Here is a 21,515-nt window from a genome sequence, read left to right as displayed (position 1 = left end):
ATAGAAAAATGATGCTCAGAGAGTGAACAAAGCAGGCAGGTTATATGTCTTTTTACACAAAGAGACAATAAATTTGTGAGGATTTGACAGGACAAAGAAACTTAGGTTTGGGGTATGTAATTACTGAGCAATTTGAGCAGAGTTTAGGCTTGAGGTAGTCAATTAGTAAAAGTAACTACATTTGTTTATACAGGCTTCCTGGCCCTGAATTCCCTAGTTCTCATGTTAGGGAGGGTACCTTTCACATGGGAGATTTATTTCCTGCTTTCAGGGTGAACAATATTTCAGGAGGGTCAAAACTTTACTAAGTTAACCAAGTAACTTTAATTCAAAATAATCAATATGCCATTGTGGAATATTTTGGAGTGGCCTGCCCCAGACCTCAACAATTCCCTCCTCTGAAACTTCCCTGGAAGTTTCACATAATAAAAGTTGATCTGGTAGATCGTTCCATTATTTCAGTGAATTAACCTTTTAGTATTGAAAATAGTTCAGTTCAGTTAAACAGTTGTCTCATTTTAGGAGGTAGGTATGGCATGTGGGTTCCCAAAGTTAAAAATTGAGATCTATGGGTCTCACTTTGGACCAACAGAAAGCAAAATTTCTCAAAATGTTATATTCTTAGTATTGTCTGGGGGCCGGCATAACACATGTGTGATGTCTTAATGTCTTGTATGTTGCTGTCACTTTAGTGTTTAGCGTGGGTGCTATGAATGTGCTGAATGTATTACTTGTGCCTACACATGTGCATGTTGGTCAGAGTGTGTGCGGTCAATGGGCAGTTGATGCTGAGAGGAAGTAATTCAGGGACTGGGTTTGCTCGCTTTGTGTTTCTGCTTTTGTGCAATGTACTGGTAACTTGTGTTGTCAGAGGGCTGATTAAAAATATGCTAGAAATTTCCTTAATCTAGTCTGAAATTTACCTTGTTTTATTCTTGGGTCTGTAATGTATGAGGCTGTGGGGAGGTGGAGGATGAAACACCAGACCTTCCTGAACAGTCCGAGATCAGTTCTAAGAACTAGATATTGATTGTTTAGCCATCACCACTCTTGGATTTGTGAGTAGGACCCAGAGGGTTTGAGAGCTTCTGTGGCAGAGATATCATCCTGTTCTGGGAAGATTAGAGACACGTTGACAAGCTGGAAACAGGTCAAATTTGTGGCTTGTTTCTATCCAATATTTAGGCATTCCAACCTTTAAAAACAATTTAATTTCCCTGATACTGTCACCTACCTACCAAGTGCCAGGTGCGGAATTTTCAAAGATAACTGAAATTCAGTTCCTATCCTCAGGAGCTAATAGTTGGTCTTTTCTTGAACAAGGCTTTCTGGGCCTAATTCCATCAGCACCCAACTCTGTCTCACATGTAGCCTTTGGGGACTCTGAACCAGACAGGCGAGGTGAGATGCTGGAGCAGCTGATGTAGGAGAGTGGGGCAGGGGTCCAGCCCTTGCACTTTCTGACTCTCCTTTTCAGGAGCACAGTGACCATGGGAATTAAGAAACTAGACTCCTTAGGGAATGCTGTAGTAGGTAGTGTGGTGGGGATGGCAGCTCTTATCGTCCCTCAGCTTGTCTCTTGGCTCCTCAAGCATGAGAGCATACCCTCCAGCATTCCCAGAGATGGAGAATGAGTGTATGTTTCTTGAGGGACTGGAAACAGGATTTGTTAGCTACTCAAGAACATTAGCAGTGAGAAAGCAGGGCAATTTTAGGCCTTGTGGAATTGTCTCTAGGGAGCTGTGGTTACTTCACTCTGTTCAGACCAGGAGGTTGGGCGGTAACTAAGCGTGGGGCAGAGAGACAGGTGCACAAAAATGCTCAGACCAACTGGTGCCAAATTTTTTCTAAGCCTCCCATACTAAGCCCATATCTCCTCTGCCATACAGTATCCCCTCTGCTGTACAGTGTACCCTCAGCCTTACCGTATCCCCTCTACTATATGGTATTCCCTTTACATAGCATATCACCTCTACCATACCGTATCCCCTCTACATACCGTATGCCCTCCATCATACCAAGGCACTAAGTCATTTGGGGTGGGACTCCACCTCTCTGTTGAAAACCCATTCTGCGAAGGCTTTGTGATCCCCTTTTGTGACTTCTTTTCCCCATCAATACTGCCTATTATATTCATTGTAGCCCGATGTCACTTGTGTAAAATGACTGGTGGTATAGGGTGAGTGAAATTTTTCCAAACCCCATGTTCCTAGGGTGGCTTTGGGCCCTGAATATCTCTACTTCTCCAGGATGACCCCAGGAACTTAATTCTGACCTGGGTCCTATTGCAGCTCTTCACCAGCCCAGCTGCTCACTAAGTACAGTTTAGTGAGAGAGAAAGACAGAGCTAGAGAGAGACAGAGACAGAGAGAGGAGAGACAGAGAGAGGCTTCAAGCACTGAGATGTGTCAGGTGTCCGTGTGCCTTTGGAGTCAGGTAGACCAGACCTGGATTTAAATCCTCGCTTTGTCTTTTGTTAACTGTGTGACCTTGGCAAGCGACTTAGGCTCTTTAAGACTCGGTTCTACATCTGTAAAGTGGAGATGATGCCCACATAATAGTTATAATAGTAGATCATGTATTGAGCACTTTACACTTACTAATTCAGTTAATCCTCAAACATTTCTAAAATTAAATACTTGTGTAGTTGTCATCTTTCAGATGAGGAAATTGAGGCACAGAGAAGTTATTTAGGAGTCTCAAGTTAATGTAACTTGTAAGAGGTGGAGCTGGGATTCTGAACTTGGGCAGTCTGACCCCAGAACCTGTATCCTTAACTACTGCACTAGACTGTGTAGTTCACAGAATGTTAACAAGAATTAATTGAGATAAGCATTTGAAGGACCGGGCATAGTGTCTCCCACACAGTAGGCAGTGAGCAAATGGTAGCTGTTACTACAAGATCTGAGAAGCCTGCTTCCACGTGGGCATGTGGAAGATGTGGCCCTGGGTCAGGGTGAGGCAGGAGACATGGGTCCTCCTGCCAACCTGGGAGTTTGCGCAGTGTCAGGTCTTCTTCCAAACCAGCTCTGTAGGACAGGGCTTATTGGCAAAAGTCTTGTCCCCGCCATCCCAAAGTTGCCTGACAGGCCCTGAAAGGAAAACACAGGAGCTGAAACTGGGTGGCCATAGGGAGGGGCTGCCTCCCAGTAAGCCAGTTGCTCAAGAATCACTTTTCTGACTCTGCGTCAGAGGAATCTGTCTTTGCATTTCCTGATGTCTTACCCATTTGGTCAGGGCTCCCAGAGAAGCCGCCTGTGGAAGAGAGTGGGGCTGCTGCCTAGATTGGCACAGGGTGAGGGGTTAATGCCAGGAAGCCAAGGAGACCCTGCAGGGACCCAGGGAAACCCAGATGTGGGCTTCAGAGGAGGGAGTATCAAGCTGGCTCTGTTTCCTTGTCATGTGTACCTTGGCTCTCCGCCTGGTCCTGGGAATGTTTCGGTCAGCAGTGAGCAGTTCCGGCACACCTGCCCAACCCCAGGTGTTGGCTGGGCTAGAGGCAGCGTGGCTTATGGCTAAAGGCTTTGGAGGCTGAGGGGCCTGGATTCCCATCATGGTTCTGCCACTTTTAGTTGTGTGACCTTGGCCATTTATTCATCTTCTTTGAGCCTCTGTTTTCTCTACTGTGAGAAAATTGTGATGATCAAAACATACACATACACAAACATAACATACACAAAGCACCTAGAACAGCAACTTACATGCCATAGGTGCTCAGTAAATGTTGTCAGTCATGGGTGGGGGCAGTGGGGAATACGGGGAAACATAAATACGTTCCTTCACCTTTAAGGACGTATAGTCTGGGTTGAGAGAAAGGCAGCAAGAGAGGCGACCATATAGATCACAACGTCACGACTGCATGTTCTATAACACAAGTCAACAGGTGTAACGGACAGTGAGAGCTTTGGGAGTTCAGGGGTAGGAGAGGTGCCCTATGCGCTAAGCGGGTCAGAGAAGCCTTCCTGAACAAGTGCACCTTGTGAATGTGCAGAGGTTGGAGAGGAAGGTGGAGGGACATTCCAGGGAAACATCTGAGATGAGGCCAAGCAGCATAAGTTCAGGGGATGGAGAAAAAACCAGATGGATTGGAACCAAGGGTTTGTGGGGGAGACTAGAAGGAGATGAGGTTCAATAGATAGGTTGGGGCTGTTGTGAAGGGCTTTGAATGCCACACAAAGGAGTTTGGGATTTATCTGAAGAGTTTTGAGGAGGGAAATGACATTAATATTATGACCTTGATTCAGTCAATTATTATTTTAACCTCTCTGGGCCTTCGATCTCTCATCTTTAAAGTAAGGAGTTTGGACCATGTGATTAAAAGGAGTTTCTCTAGCTAAGGAGTCTATGATTCTATGATACAGGAAGATTATTTTGATGATAAAGTGCAGAATTGGTTGGAAGCGAGAAACTGGAGGTAGAGGTGTTATTTAGGAAGCCAGTGCAATATCAGGCATGAAGCTTCTTACTGCCTCTTGTAAGAGACTCCAGGTGTAGGTGCGGAAGGTCTTTACTGTTGTTTTAGGGGCTTTGACATTGTAACTTTATAACAATTTGAGTTCTGCAAGATGCTTCCCCAGGAGACATCCACTTTTGGGGCACCTAGAGAAGTGGGGAAATTGTAAACTGTTCTGGGAAAGGAGTGATTATTCTGTGGACTTCAGGTTTATATCGTTCCTGTTCTGCCATAAACCGAGAAGAGCAAAAATAACAGGAGTTCATTATTGTTCATCTTTAGATATTGTGTAGAGTTTTCCAGTTTACAAAATAATTTCACAGGCATCATCTCATCTGCTTCTCACCAGAGTCTCCTGAGGGAGGTCAGGCAGGTGCTCCCTTCATTTTATGGATGAGGAGAGGCCGTAATTTCTCAGTCTCTCAAATCTAGGCCTCCTCATTCTAAGTGCAGTTAACTTTCTCTGTTTCATGTTCCCCAGACAGCAAGTAGGAGCTCACTTCTCCTATTAATTAATTAATTCAATACATATTTATTAAGTGCCTGATATGCATCAGGTACTTCGCTAATTTGAGGTCCGTGAGAGGACATATATTTAAGAAAAAAAATATTTTTGCCTATTTTGAAAGCAATACATGCTTATTATAGAAATTTTGTAAAGTAGAGGAAAAGATTTCTCTAATCACACCACCTGGAGACATAGATATGTTTAGACTTTTTTTAGAGCTATATTGCTACTTGTTGAGATTATACTATGTATATAACTTTGTATACTGTTTTTTTCCACTTGTTATGAATTTTTTCGTATTATTAAAATTTTAACAAACATTTAGAAAATGACTGTGTAATATTATATTAATGGATAATTCATAACTTAATAATTTCCCTATTATTGTACGTCTGGGTTATTTCCAATTCTTTTCTTTTAAATATTGCTATGATAAACATCTTTTTGCATTGTCTGTATTGTATTTCTAGTTATTTCCTGCATTTCTAGTATATTTCTGAAAGTGAATAGATAATTTGGTCAAAGGAGTTACTTGGGCTCTTGATAAATATTGCAAAATTGTTTTCCCAAAACTTGTTAGTATTATCTATACTTCTGTAGGCATTGTGTAAGTTGGGGCAAAGGGTTTTGAAATGGGAAAAGAACCTGTTTTCTATTGTTTTGGCAAGGGTGAACATGAGGAAGACCTGAGGAAGATAGAACCTGCCATTGGAGCCTGGCCCAGATATTGCCCTTGGTGAAAAATATTAAAATACGCTAAAGGATAGAACCATCCTTGACCAACATCATGGTAAGATATATTTTCCAGAGAGGTTTTTTTTTTTTTTTTTTTTTTTTTAAAGACAGAAAAAAGGTGTTTCAGGCAGCAGAAGAAATTCCAAGGTCTCAAAACTGGAGTATTCTTTAGGGTGGGGCAAAGGAGGCTGCTGCCTGGTGTGCTCAGGTCAGGCTAAATGTCAGGAGAGGAGCCGAGAGGGCAGAAAGAGAAGGGCTTTCCACTGCCAGTGGTCAGGGTTTGCTTCCATCCAGCGTTGCCCAGGTTTAGTGAAAGGGAGTGAAAAGTAAGTCAGGCCAGACCCTTGGGGGAGCTGGTTAGGGGCCTAAGGAGCCAGATCTGTTGTCCAAGGAAGTTCAGACCTAGGCATGTGGTATCCAGTGAAAATTCTCTGGTTAGGCTTCAGTTATCCTTGGTTGAAAATTTCCGTCTTCTTAAAAAATTCTTTTGTATTTTTTCTTTGCTTGTTCCTGTTAGTTCCTACTGGAAGATTAGTCAGTCTTGGCTGAAGGAAGTAGGAAAGGTTCATTCCAACCTAGCCAGCGTAACTAGGGTGGTTGGAAGAGCAACTCTAGGAAGTAGGTGGTGGTGGCCATGGCCGTCCCATAGCCCTTTCTATAACTTTAGTAGTACTTATTGTGTTGTCATTATGCCTCGTTCTTTATCTGAGTACATATTTAATTTCTCACGCTCCTCTGAAAGCGACTTAAGGATAGAAACTGAATCTTTATTTCTGATTTTTAAAGTATCTGGCAATATACTACTTACATTGTAGGTACCCAATAAAGATTTATTAAATTGAAGACTTCTCGCACACATGGATTCTGCTAAGTGCTTGATAATTTTCATTCATTCATTCATTCATCAATCTCTTAGTAAGTATTTTAGTTTCGTGAATGCCGACTAGATACTAAACATTATATTAGGCACTGGGTATACTAATGGGAATAAAATCCAAGGATTTTAGTGACCTTTAAGGAGCTCATAGTCTTGTGAGAGAGACAGTCAAATAAACAATTTCAGAACAGAATGACATGTGTTGTGACTGAGAGACAGATGGGTGTCATAGGAACACAAAGGAAGGTGTTCTAACTCATTCTGGGGTGAGGGTGGAAGTGTTCAGACCAGTCAGAGAAGGCTTTTTTCTTTCTCTTTCTTTTCTTTTCAAGAACTAAATTCTAAAGGAGGAGTAAAAATTGAGGGAAGGACCTTCTAGGCAGAGGGAACAACATGTGCAAAGTCAGTGATGTGAGGGATTATCTACATTCAGGGACCTGCAAGGAGCTGAGTATGTTGTGACAGAAAGTACAGAGGGATGGTGGTTAGAAACAAGCAGGGAACAGATTATGAAGATGATGGCATGCTGGGTGAAGAAGTCTGGATTTTATCCTTAAGGTGATGGAGAGTGGCATCTAGATTTTAGGCAGGGCGTTGACATGATCAGATTTGTGTTTTAGGGAGTTCACTCTGACTGTCAAGGTGCAGAACAAATTGCATCGATGAGTAGGGGGAAGATGAGGTGAAAGTGGGGCAATTTAGTGAGGGAAACCCCAGGAACAGGATGGGTTGAGTTTCTCCCCACCCCAAACATCTCAACTTTTAGACCCCCTCATGGTACTTAATGATATCTACTGGAGTTGTATATGAGTTATGATATATAAGTAGTTTAGCTATGCATATTCCGTAGTACAGTGCCTTTAAATGTTGAATGAATGATGTGGCTGAACTGCATTACTAACTTAGTGTGATGGTTAATTTTATGTGTCAACTTGCTTGGGCCATGGGGTGCCCAGATATTTGGTCAAACTTTATTCTGGGTGTTTTTGTGTGGGGGGTTTTGGGTGAGATTAACATTTAAATTGGTAGACCGAATAAAGTAGATTGCCCTTCCTAATGTGAGTGGACCTCATCCAATCAGTTGAAGGCATGAATAGAACAAAAAGATTGACCTTCCTCTGGGTAAGAGAGAATTTCTCCTGCACACTGCCTTCCAGCTGGGACATCTGCTTTTTCCTGCCTTCAGACTTGAACTGAAACATTGGCTGTCCTGGGTCTTGAGCCTGCTGGTCTTCGGACTGGAACCACACCATTGGCTCTCCTGGGTCTCTAGCTTTCTGACTCACCCTGCAGGTTGGGACTTGTCAGCCTCTATAATCACATGAGCCAATTCCTTATAATTCTCTTTCTTTATATCTATCTGTCTATCTATCTGTCTATCTATCTATCATCTATCTATCTATCTATCTATCTATCTATCTATCTATCTATCTATCTAATCTAGATATACATCCATCCTATTGGTTCTGTTTCCCTGGAGAACCCTGACTAATACACTTAAGGTCTGGATTTTAGAAATATTCCAGAGAAAGGAAAAGAGTTTTATCTACCTTTCCTAGAACTGGATTAACATGAGACACACTTTAAAAATGGTGCTTACCTTTGGTAGCTTTTCGTCTGAACTCTTCTCCCTTTTCCAAGATTCAGGCACATAGGACTTTGCTGCTTCCATTAGCCCTCCACTGTAATACCTGACCTAGGCCCATCCTGTTCCTCACTTAAGGCCCAAATTTTCCTTGCTTTTGAGTCTTCTTCCCAACCCCACCTCATCAAAGCTCCCAGCTCAGTGTGGTAGATTGGAGGTAGGGGGTGGGGGAAAAGCAGTCTGACTGTTCAAGTGATTCATGTATAGTTGAAAGTTCTCTAACCTTCTCAGAATCATTTGCTAAATGAGTTGGGTGAAATACCAAATAGTTTAATGAAGTGGGGTGAAAATTTTAGGCAGAGTTGGGGTGCTATCTTTGAGTAATTGCCCAATGGGCAGGCAGGATAACCTTCCTGGGAGCCAGTCTTAGGGTCAGCACCTTCTATGCACTTACTGCTTTGACAGATTCTTCCCTTTTCCAGCTCTGAGACCACAGGTCCTCTAAGATCAATATCAAATAAGCACTCCCTCAGAGAGAGCAATGGAGATTCTACTGCTGATACAAGAAGAGAGAAAGAGGGCAAACATTTGCATGTGTCCATTGCCTCTTTATAAGTTACCAAATACTTATAAAGTATTAAGTATTAACCATTAAAATGGTTTTAAAAGGCCTATTTTAGAAGAATAGAGACTGTTTTAAAGATGATGAGAAAATCAGTAGTCTTACATCATGTGTGGCCATAAAGAGAGAAAAGACCCAGTAGGAGAGCAGATTTTAATGAGGTATCGGAGACATCTTGTTTGAGAAGTTGTTGGTAAATCAAATCTGCAGGGAAGCTGCTCTGGCTTAAAATACTTAGCACCTAGCATATTATAAGGTAGATCTTCCTTCCAAGTTTCCTGTGAGAAGGAAGGGAGAATTTAGGGGAAAGAGCATGATTATAATATAAAACTACAAACTCCCTTTCTCTATTTTAATATTTAAATATATTTATATCCTTGTCATATTAAAAAAAATCTCTTTTTTGAACCCTATTTCTCTTGCTGACTTCCACTGTACCACTCTCTTCCTTTTTATAGACAAACTTCTTAAAAGGGTTGTTTTTAGTCACTGTCTCTTTTTACTTATCTCCCATCTACTCTTCAGCATTGCAGAGTTAATTTTTTCCTCCCGTCCTGCAATCAAAATTGCTCTAACCAAGGTCTCCAGCGGTGAAGTTGTTGCCAAATGCAGTAAATCCTCCTCACCCTTGTTTTACCTGATGTCACAGGCACTTGCCACTGTTGACCGCTGTTAACTCTGGAGCTGCTGCTATGGCCCTCACTCTGTGTCTTCCCACCGGTCTGGCCGTTCCTTTTCAGTTTGGCCACCTCCTCTGATCTGCACATCCCATATGTGTCCGTAGTCTTTAGAGTTCTGTCCTATGCCCTCTTCCCTTTCTATATATACTCACTGGGCCCTCTGTGGCTTCATAATTGCCCTCTTTTGAGTCATATATCTCAACTGTCTTTTGGATATCTGCTTTTGAATGTTCAAAAATGAACTTATCTTTTTTTTTTTTTTGTGAGGAAGATCAGCCCTGAGCTAACATCCATGCCAATCCTCCTCTTTTTGCTGAGGAAGACCGGCCCTAAGCTAACATCTATTGCCAATCCTCCTCCTTTTTTTTTTTACCCCCAAAGCACCAGTAGATAATTGTATGTCATAGTTGCACATCCTTCTAGTTGCTGTATGTGAGACGCCACCTCAGCATGGCCAGAGAAGCGGTGCGTCGGTGCATGCCCAGCATTCGAACCCGGGCCACCAGTAGCGGAGTGCGCGCACTTAACGGCTAAGCCACGGGGCCGGCCCCCAAAAATGAACTTATCTTACCTCCAAACCTGCTTCTTTAAAAAGAAATATTTTTAGTGGCTGGTACCCACAGTGATCTCTGCCAGAATCCTGGCCACATCCTTGAGTCCTCCCTTCGTCTGTCCCTCAGCTAGTCAGTCACTGAGTCTTGACAATGCTGCCTCCTAAATATCTCTCTAACCTGTCCACTCCTATTTCCAACCTTACTCACACTACTGGTTCAGGCCACCATCATTTCTTTCTATCACTGCGATGGTCTTCTCTCTGACTTCCCTCCTGGCCTCCAGTGTAGTTCCATGCTCCCTCTAATTCATGGTCCACAGCGCAGATAGAGTGGTCTTCCAAACAATATTCTGATCATATCTTTTTCCATTATTAAAGTCCTCTTTTCTGTTATTAAGTTCTCTTTTCTGTTATTAAGCTCACAAGATTTTTGTCGTGTTACAAATTTAAAAGACCTCAGTCTTCTGCAGCTTCATCTGTGCTAGTCCCGCCCCTCATCCCACCCCAGCTCTTGCACTTTATGCTCTAGTCACCAAACTACTTTAATTCCTTAAATGCCCCTGCTCTCTATAGCGCCCGGGACTTGGTACTTACTCTGTCTGCCTAGAACACTCCTGGCGTGCCTCTTTATTTTCCTGTCAATTTCAGTCATCCTTCAGGTCTTGGTTTAAACATTACTTCTTCTGTGATCCTATGCTAATACACTAACCCCAGATTATGATCCTGAAGTGCCCAGTGCTCACCCCTTTTGTAGAACTTACCATGCTCTCCTGAGACAGCCTGGTGAATGTACTGTAAGCATGTTGTAGGCAGGGTGTCCGTGTCTCATTGTAGAATTCCTGGGGCCTAGAAAAGTACTTGTCACATAATAGATTCTCAGTAAATATTTGTGATATCAATGAATGATTTATCCTAGTAACTCTGGACACGTTTCTCATTAAAGCAATTGAAGAGGTGGTGCAGAGCTTGTAGGGAGAGAGCAGAAATAAAGTCAACCACTTGATGTCAGTTTTTTTTAAAAAATTAAGCAAAAGTTCAGATTTTTGCCATTTTACAATCTGGCTATGGGTCTTAATGGGCTTATGGGATAGTATAGCTAAACTTAACCCCCAGCCGGTTGACACAGCCTTTATCTAGGTCTTAAGATGCTACCCTTTTATTTATTTATTTATTTTCCCCCCAAAGCCCCAGTAGATAGTTGTATGTCATAGTTGCAAATCCTTCTAGTTGCTGTATGTGGGACGCGGCCTCAGCATGGCCAGAGAAGCGGTGCGCTGGTGCACGCCCGGGATCCGAACCCCGGGCCGCCAGCAGCGGAGTGCGCGCACTTAACCGCTAAGCCACGGGGCCGGCCCCTCTACCCTTTTTTAAATAACAGCTTTACTGAGCTATAATTCATATACCATACAATTCATCCATTTAAAATGTATAATTCGATGGTTTTTAATCTATTCACAGAATTGTGCAACCATCACCACAATGAATTTTAGAACATTTTGATCACCCCAACAAGAAGCCCCATACCCATTAGCAATCATTCTTCATTCCAATCCTTCCCCAACATCTCCTCCCTCCATCCCCTGGAAACCGCTAATCTACTTTTTGTCTCTATGACTTTGCTTATTCTGGATACTTCATATAAATGCAATCATACAATATGTGGCCTTGTAACTGTCTTCTTTCACTTGGCATAATGTTTTCAAGATTATTCCATGTTGTGTCATGTATCAGTACTTTATTTCTTTTTATTGCCAAATAATATTCCATCGTAGACCCCATTTTGTTTATTCATTCATCAGTTGATGGACATTTGGGTCATTTCCACATTTTGACTGTTACAAATAATGCTGCTCTTGAACATTTGTGCACAAGTTCTTGTGTGGTCACATGTTTTCATTTCTCTTGGGTTTATACCAGGGAGTGGAATTGTTGGGTCATATGGAGGCCTTCGGATTCTTGAGATCAGAGGTTGCTTTAGAGAATAAGCTCACGAACACATGCAGCACTAATAGCTCTTGCTCTTTAATTTGTTAGTTAATGATGGGCAAGTTGTACAGCTGGTTCTTTGAAGAATTGACATTAATCAAATGTCTCTGTCTAATGTAAAGTAGCCAATGAATGTTCAAAGTCTAATTCTCCTGTGTCGGATAACATAGCCCTTCTTGGGTTTAAATGGAAGTGGGAGGGCCCCGTGGCTTAGCGGTTAAGTGCGCGCGCTCCGCCACTGGTGGCCCGGGTTTGGATCCCGGCACGCACCAACGCACCACTCCTCCCGGCCATGCTGAGGCCGCGTCCCACATACAGCAACTAGAAGGATGTGCAGCTATGACATACAACTATCTACTGGGGCTTTGGGGAGAAAAAGGAGGAGGATTGGCAATAGATGTTAGCTCAGGGCTGATCTTCCTCCCCCCCCCAAAAAAAAAAATGGAAGTGGGAGAATTTAGTGTCTGTTTCTGCCCATTTCCACTCCCGCTCCACCCCACCGCTGGACCACACAGGGCTGTCTGATGGAGGTACCCAGGAAAGCTGCAGTTGGGGGAGTGGGCGTATTAGCTGATTTGAGCCACAATTAACTAACTGCTTCTTATGATTAGTGAATTGCTAATTAGTGCATACCGTTAGTGAATGCACATCTCTGGAGCAGAGTAAGAGAGGAGGTGGAAACAGGAAAGGAAGCTAAAGGAAGCCAAAGAATTGTAGGAATTGAGGGTATAATCCATAGACAAATTGTGAGGGGGCTAGACAGAGGCTTCTGGTGGTCCCTCCCCCACTGCCTGAAATAAGCGCTGCCTGATCAGTGCCTATTGTGGGCGTGGCCTTAGGCTGGGTTCTGGGGATATAGAGATGAGTAAGACACAGTCCCTACTTTACAGGTGTACAGTCTAACAAAGAGAGGATAAGTGACAAATAGGAATTAGATGAGATTTTCAAAATGTGTGGTATTGTGGGCTGGGATACTGCTGCCACTACTAACAGCTAACATTTATTGCTCACCCACTGTCTTCTAGATGTTTTACACTCGGGTTAACCCATTGCCTCCTGACAACAGCCTGTGAAGCTTGTATTATAACCCGCATTTTACAGGTAAAGAATCTGAGGCTCAGAGACATTACAAATAGCTTTCCTGAAATCTCACAGTGGGGATTCAGGAGCAGGAACTCCAGTGTAGGTAACCTGGCTCTGGAACAGTAGGTTAGGTAATATGACCTCTTGTAAGTCACCCAGAGAGTGTGCAGAAGCTCTGCCACTGCCCATCTGTGTGCCTGTGCACTGCTGGGCTGCCCTTGTGCCTGGGGCACTCTTCCTTCAAAATGCTGGTCAAGGGGGAGGCTCCTGTGACATCTTTTCTGACTCCTTCTGCCTACCCCAGGGCAGTCACTGTCCTAGGAGCTTGAGCAGCACTTTGTGTTTATTTTGTTTAACTACAGAGTATTCTTTTTGTTTGAATACCTGACTCGTTCTATTAGAAGCTTCTGGAGAGCAATGACTTTTTTTTCCTGGAAAATTTCAAGTATGTGCAAAAGTTGAGCTAATGATAATGAATCTACACGTACTCATCCCGCAACTTCAGCAATTATTTCATAACCAATCTTGTTTCATCTATACTTCCCTCTCCAAACGTGGATTATTTTGGAGCAAATGCCAGGTGTCAAATGATTTTATCTGTAAATATTTACTAAAATATCAGGGCCTTTAAAAAAACATAACCATATTACCATTATCACACTAAAAATTAATACTTCCTCAATATCATATTTGGTGTTCAAATTTCTGCAATTATCTCATAATTTTTTTTTACCTTACCTTCCCATTTTTCTTTATTCCTTTATTTCTTCCTATGTTCCCCCCACACTTTTTTTTTACAGCAGAGTTGTTTGAAGAAAGATCCAAAGAAAGTCTTTACTTTTTAATCTTCATGTTTTGCTCAGTACCAGGCTTAATGCTTGACATAGAGAAAATCCTCAATAAATGTATGTTGAATGAATGAATCATCAGAAATCTATAAAATGTCCTGGTTGGAATAGTGTTACCTACTATCATTTGTGGTTGGTTTCTTGGGATGGCTTTGGGTTTCCGATAACTTTAGTTAGGATTTAACGAAGATGCTAGCTACCATCAGTACCTTAGAACATTACTAGATGTTTGAGAGCAATGAGTGTGTCTGTGACTCAGACATTCACAGGCTAGAAGGACATGGGCCCTTGCTTTCTTGTCTCTGTTTTTTGTCCTTAGTCTCTTATTGTCTCACTTTGAGTTTAGACTGACCATGTTTGGCTTTTTTGCTATATCTTCAAACCGGGACCCTGAAGGAGCTCCTTGAAAGCATGGACAGCTTTCATACAGTGCTGTGGTAGGCAGAGTTCTAAGATGGTACCCCAAGATTTATCCCTAATCCCAGACTGTGAATATGATGAGATATCATGCTTGTGATTGTGTTACCTTATGTGGCAAAGGGATTTTGCAGTTATAACTAGGGTTACTAAACACTTGACTTTGAGTTTAACAAAAAGAGAGATTTTCTGAGTGGGATTAATCTAATCATATAGCCCTTTAAAAGCAGACAGTTTTTTCCAGCTGGTCTCAGAAGGGAAATCAGAGAGATTAGAAGTATGAGAGGTATTCAATTTAAGGGATGTTCTCCATTGCTGAGATGGAGGGGGCATCATGGGTAGGACCTGAGAACAGCCTCTAGTAGCTGAGAGTGGTCCCTAGCAGGACAATGGGGACCTCAGTCTTATAACTTCGAGGAACTGAATTCTCTGAGCTAATAAAAGGGTGTTGTTTTAAGCTAATAAATTTGTAGTAATTTGTTTTGCAAAAATAGAAAATATAAGTGCTTTGTACCTGATAGATTGAATTAGCTGCTCCTTTGCTTATTTTATTTTTATAAATTGAGATAAAATTAAAATACATTGAAATGCATACAGATCTTAAGTGTACAATTTGGTTTTCGGTAAATGTATACACCCGCGTAATCACCACCTGCATTGAGATGTAGAACATTTCCATCAGCCCAGAACACTCCCTTGTGTACTTTTGTAGTTAATTCTACCTGCTTGGGGGAATTCTAACACCATTAATTACTATTGCCTACTCTTGAATTTCATTTAAATGGCATCTTATCGTATGTGCTCCTTTGTGTCTGCAAACATTTTGCACAGCATAATGTTTGAAAATTAATCTATCTTCTTTTAGCAATAGTTTGTGCCCTTCTTATTGCTAATTAGTATTCCATCTTATGGATATGCACAATCTGTTTATCGTAACAGCCACATGTTGAGGGATATTTGCGTTGTTTCCCCTTTTTGGCTACTGTGAATAATGCTGCTATGAACATTCGTTTATAACTCTCTGTAATGTGGATATCTATGTGGATATCTCTGTGTGGATATCTATTTTCATTTCTCTTGGGTAAATACCTAGGAGTGGGATTGCTGCACTGTATAAGCATATTTAACTTTACATGAAAATGCCAAACTCTTTTCCAGAGTGGTTGTGTCATTTTATATTTTCACCAGCAATGTGTAAGAATGTTACTTGTTTTTCTTTCTCACAACACTTGATACAATCAACTTTTAAAGTTTAGCTATTTTCCAATAATTTCTTTTTGAGTAATTCTTTGTGCCTTGCGGAATATATTTTTCATCTCATGCCCATATCATGGAATGTTCTCCCACCTCCCCAATTTTTCAATCCTACCTGTTTTAGGTCAGTGTTTCCTAACATAAAATATATGTGAGTCACGTGGGAGTTTTTCAAAACATGCAAGCCCAGGGGCCGGCCCGGTGGCGCAAGCGGTTAAGTGCGCGCGCTCCGCCGCGGCGGCCCGGGGTTCGCTGGTTCGGATCCCGGGCGCGCACCGACGCACTGCTTGGTAAGCCATGCTGTGGCGGCGTCCCATATAAAGTGGAGGAAGATGGGCACCGATGTTAGCCCAGGGCCGTCTTCCTCAGCGAAAAAAGAGGAGGATTGGCGGATGTTAGCTCAGGGCTGATCTCCTCACAAAAAAAAAAAAAAAAAAAAAAAAAAAACATGCAAGCCCAAATCTCAGTCCAGACATACTGTATCAGCTTCTTCAGGGACAGTTTATAGACTTATTGGGTATGTTGAAAAAGTATTCTGGGTAATTCTGATTCATACTCTTAGCTAAAAACCACTGCTCCTAGGCTCAAGTCTGACCTGTTATATCATAGGTCCTCCATCCTGCCTACACATTAAAAGTATCTGGGAAGCTTTAAAAAATTACCATTGGCTGGGTTCCACCCAACACCAATTAAATTGGGATGTGTGGGTGGGGTCTGAGTATCAGTTGTTTTTAAAATTTTCCCAGTCATTCTAAGTGTACCATATTTCCTATTGGATTTCTCTGCCTTCTCCTGTGGCATTTAACCCTTTGTATCTTTGTATTATAATAACTTCCCATGTCTTATCTCCTGTCTTAGGCTCTATGTTCTCTGGGATAGGGACTCTGCCTTTCTCATTTCTGTATCTTTCATGGAATCTAACACTGAGACTTGTAGCACAGTAGGTGCTCAATAGGATTTCATGAACACAGGAACTAGTCATCAGGAAAAGATTCTCAATCACAGGTAGGTTGTGTCCTGAGTCTCAGGTTCATACGTTAATGCTACAGGGTCCTCGTCCTCCCCGGGGTTGGAGTTGTTGCTTGTGATGACGGGTGTGGGTAACTCCTCTGTGAGAGAACAGGGAGAACATTGCCCTGTTTGGTGTTTGTTTTTTCAGCCATGTCTTTGGGACTAAGAATTATATGTGTATATGGGGTGGAGGGGCAGGGATGGGTAAGGAGACAGATCTAATTACAATGGAGGAATTATACTAGAGAGTAGTGGTAAAGAAAGTAAGAAATGTTACTAAACAGGAAGAAATGTGAACTTACCTGGTAGGCCAGGGTAGGTCACTGTAGATTCTTGAGTAGGAGAGTGAACCAGTTTTTAGGAAGATAATGAGGCAATAGTATGCAAGGAACATTTCAGGAGAGAGACCAGAGACAAGAAGTAAAGCTCTGCTTCCAGCAGCAGAGTTGTCGAGGGCCTGGGTTATTAAGGTTTATGGGAATGGGGAGAACGACACAACTGAGAGCTAAAAAAGAATCAACAGGCTTTGCTGATGTGTTGAATCTGTGAAACAAAAGAGCAAGGCATGAGGAAACAGTGGTGTCACTGAGGGAAATGAGTGAGCTGTGGGGCAAAGCCAGTTTAAATGAGGAGTAATTTCAGAAGGTATTTGGATGCGAGAGTCTTGAGTTCTGGGAAATATGAGGTGCTAGAGATAGAGATGTAGGAGGCATCTGCAGAAAGGTCATTAAGCTGTGAAAAGAGGGTGGTGCGGGGAGACATGTAGGGTCTGAGTACTAAATCTGGTGTGGGGGTGCAGTGTATTGGCTGTGGATGGGAGGAGGAGAGCGTCCAAGAAGGAAAAAGTTATCTGTGGTCTTAGATGTTGCAAAAGTGAACAATGTGAAGATGCTGAAAATACCTTTCAATTTTGGCCAAGAGATGGATACTGATTTTATGCTGCTTCCAGCAGTCTTGTGTCTGGAGGCACTACGGCAGAGGCCCTGGAGAAATGAGGTGATGAGGAAGGGGAAAGACAGCACACATGTTTCAAATGCTTGGAAGTGAAGGAATGAGATAATAGGTTAATACTTAGTGGAATTAATAAAGGAAAGTTATTCAGTTCAGAGGAGATCTGATCCTCTGAGGGGGCAGAACAAAGGATCTGGGGACAAGGAAGATAGAAGGTGCTAGAGAGATTTCTATATGACTGAACCTGTGGAGACTCTTGTGAGTGAAAGCTGTGTTGCTGCATTTGATTCACTGAAGCCACCTGTGTGGGACATGTTATTTGTCCCTAAGAAAGAGGCTGGTTGAAATCTTCCTCATGAAATCATCTTCTTTCTGGGAGAAAGACAGACATTTTCTCCAGATAGGTTGGAGCTGTGGCCTGTTGGTTCTAGATAGACCCACTTTGTTAGCAGGTGTGCAAATGAATTTAGCTACTTCTCTGATCACTAGATCAAATACCTGTAGACTTAGAAATAGCTTACTCTGACGCCCAGTTAAACAATTTCTCTTTCTTCTGCCTGTAAAGAAGACATTGTGTAAAGTAGTTTAAACTGTGAGGCAGCATGTTGATGTCCAATATATAATTTTTATTGTAAGTATAGAGCATATTTTACAAATAATTCCTAAGCAGCCTTAGCCAAGCAAAATTAAATAACAGAATAGCGTGGATGAGGGGGAGGTATATACAGTCTGCATCAGGGTTAGAAAACCCTGAAAGAGATACCTGAGTACAGAGAACTCCTAGGTCACCCTCTTTGAGGGGGCCTCTCAGACACAGCATGAGATCAAGTAATCAGTATTGAATAAAACATTTCTCTCAAAAGCCCCAAAGAGATTCCATCTGCGTAGAAGGCTGGGTGGGAAGTACATTTGTCTCTCCTTCTCCTGCCCTTCCTTTTATCCTAAGAGTCACAGACCCCATGAGAGAAAACAAATTTCAGAGGCTGTTCAAGAATCCTAGGGCCCATTTATAATATTCCCCTTGTGTCCTAAGGAGCATCAGCACCAGTGCAGCTTTCTGGGTTGTAAACAGTGCCAATGGCATGAGTGATAGTGTTCCCTTCATGGTGCTCCCACTTCTCAAGGACCAAATGCTCCTTCGCAGGGGCCCAGGTTTCCTGAGAAAGTGAGTGGGGCACACAGACAGAACATGCAAAGGCAGACACATGGGATAGAACTGTGGCTGGTGATTGGCCTGAGAAGCTTGGAAACTGAGTTAGATCCATTTCCAGCCATGAAGGAGGAAAATGGCTTCTTGTTTTCTATTTGGAGCCCCTGACATAGAAGCCTTGAGGAGCACCTGGCCAAGGGAACTCGAGGGATTTTGGTGGCTTCTTTCACCTAAGGTACACAGATTGGCTTACACAGCTAAGCTAAAAAAAATAACTCCTTTCCTATAAATAAGCAGTTATAAAAATTAAAATGGCAGAATGTCTCAGAGAAAACCCAATTTCCCAAATTGTGCACTCTTTAACAATTATTTCTATAATCTCTGAAGGATAGTTCTCTGATTCCTTTTACAAATTCCCAGCAGATTGTCTCTTTTAACAACTGACTGCTCCCTAAAGCTGTAACCCCTCCTTCTGTGGGCATTTACTTGAATAAAGCCCATAAAGTGGTTAAACCGTGCGTACATTTTTTTTTTTTTCATTTTCCATTAGGCCTCACCTATGGACCTTGGCAAATAGTTTTCCTAGTTGCTTCTAATGGGTTCTCTGAAGACAAGGTTGACAAAGGGCTTAGGTGGTATTCCAGCTAAGCAGCAAGGTGTTTAGGACCTGGTCCTACAGGTAGACAATCCTGACTGTGGACAAAGTTGTAGAATTTCCCAGTTTAGAATTGGTTCTATATTTGTTTTCCTGTGTCTGGTGGGTTCACCCTGGGCTTTGGAGAGACAGGGGAAGCTTTTACTTTTATTCTTTCTCTGTTCTTTTCTGGCATATGCATTTCAGTGGATAAGGACATAACTCTCAAGGTTACGGCAAATTCAAATTGGATTCAGGACAGGATTGTGGTGGAAAGGTGAGTGTGCTCTGAATAGGTAAGTTTAAAACTAGTCTAGGTCAGGACAGGGGGAGGGGTGAGAGGTTCTGGCAACTCTCTCCTGAGGTCTGCTTTGCCAAATTTCAAAGACCAGAAAGGTTTGGTTTCCTACAGATTCCTGGATGTACCTTTTCATATATTGACACTGAAGGGAGGGGCTGTGAGCGGGCAGCCTGGAGATGCCTCATTTGGAATTTAAGGGGAAGGAAGAGCCTTCTTCCTTTTTTCATTGAGGGTAAAGGGATCCTTCTAGTGATGGGGATGAGAAGCTTGGAATAAGTCCGCAGTGCAGCAAACAGGGCAGCTTGTGTTACTTCTTTTTTGCTTCTGAATACACTCTTTTTGTGGCTGATGGAGATGTGGAAAGTAAAGTTGGTTTCTTTGATTGCTGGGCGTTGAAGTTCAGGGAAGAATATGCAACTTCATCGACCTGAAAGGCAGGAGCAGTGGTCCGTTAAATCAGTGTCACAGGTCAGGCCCTCACCTGGTCTAGTGTGATTCAGTACCACGTGCTATCACCACTTTGAAACTTTGGGCTTTAGAGAAGGACTTTTATCACCCACTATCTCTGCTTGCTAACACCCTGTGAATGATCATTAGAAGAGAGAGATGATAGTATCCGTACAACAGAATACGATGATATGGCAATGAGAATGAACACACTAAAAACACAAACAATATGGATGAATCTCACAAAAGAAGTTTGAATGAAAGAAGCCAGACATATATAAGGATATACTGTGTCTTTCATTTATGTAAGAGCATAAATAGGAAAAACTAATCAAGTGCATTGGTAGTCAGGATAGTGGGTACTCTTTGGAGGAAAGTAACTGGAGGGTTTTTTGGGGGAGGATGACATATTTTGTTTCTTGATGTTGGTGCTGCTTACATGGGCATGTTTACCTTGGGAAAATTCATACATTGTTTAAAGATACTTATGATTTAAGCACTTTTCAGTATATATCTGTATGCTATTGAAAGGTTAAGAGGAGAAAAATTTGTGAAAATCATTACGAAGTAAAGAAACTAAGACCTCACATCCACTAGACTGGAAATTATCCTTTGACAGTAAGCGCAGAGTCAGACTGAAGGTAGAGGAGGGGGAATTATCGAGGCCTTCTATGTGTTGGGTACTGTGCTGGATGCTTTACATTTGTATCTCACATAATTCCTTCAACTTCACTTTGAAGTAGGCAGCATGCCCATTTTACAGATGATAAAACTGAGGATCAGAAAGGGTAAGCTCCTTGCCATGGGTCACAGAGCTACTAAGAGTCTTAGCCATGATTCAAACACAAGATGGGGGTAATTCCAAAGTCCACATGCTTGCAATGAGGTAGACTCATGGGGGTCATTACCAACACATCTTTGTTTGCTGTTGCATTGAGGAACTTTGACCCAAACCTGGTCTCACTTTGGTGTCTTCATGAATAACCCATTCTACTCAGAGATATTTCCATGAAAAAGTGAACCAGTGAAACTGGCTGTGCTTACCTTGTTAGGGGAGTTGTCAGAGTGGCCCTGACCTGGGGAAGCAAAAGAAGAGTTACCCACCCATGGAAATACACAGCTGACTTATGGCCTTAGAACGATGGTACTCCTAAGCTGTTGTGATTTCTAGCTGAAGGAGGTGGCAGGTGGTGGCAGGCTGGAGTGGGGAGGTGGCCCGTGGTCACTTAAGGAATTAGCTTCCCTCAGAGTGTGTGGTCCAGACCCAGGGCATTAGTACCAGAGGAGGGGCAGGAGTAGAGCCACAGGAGGCCTCAGTCTACTTCTGAAGATTTTTTTCCAGGCCACAAGGCCTTGATTTTTTCCCTGATGTGTTTCTCAGCAACAGGTTTCAGTGGCCAGGCGGGGCATTGAGGCCCAC

The sequence above is a fragment of the Diceros bicornis genome, chromosome 34 (genome assembly GCF_020826845.1).
Source record: "Diceros bicornis minor isolate mBicDic1 chromosome 34, mDicBic1.mat.cur, whole genome shotgun sequence".
Classification (NCBI taxonomy): domain Eukaryota; kingdom Metazoa; phylum Chordata; class Mammalia; order Perissodactyla; family Rhinocerotidae; genus Diceros; species Diceros bicornis.
This window is presented reverse-complemented; position numbering follows the sequence as displayed.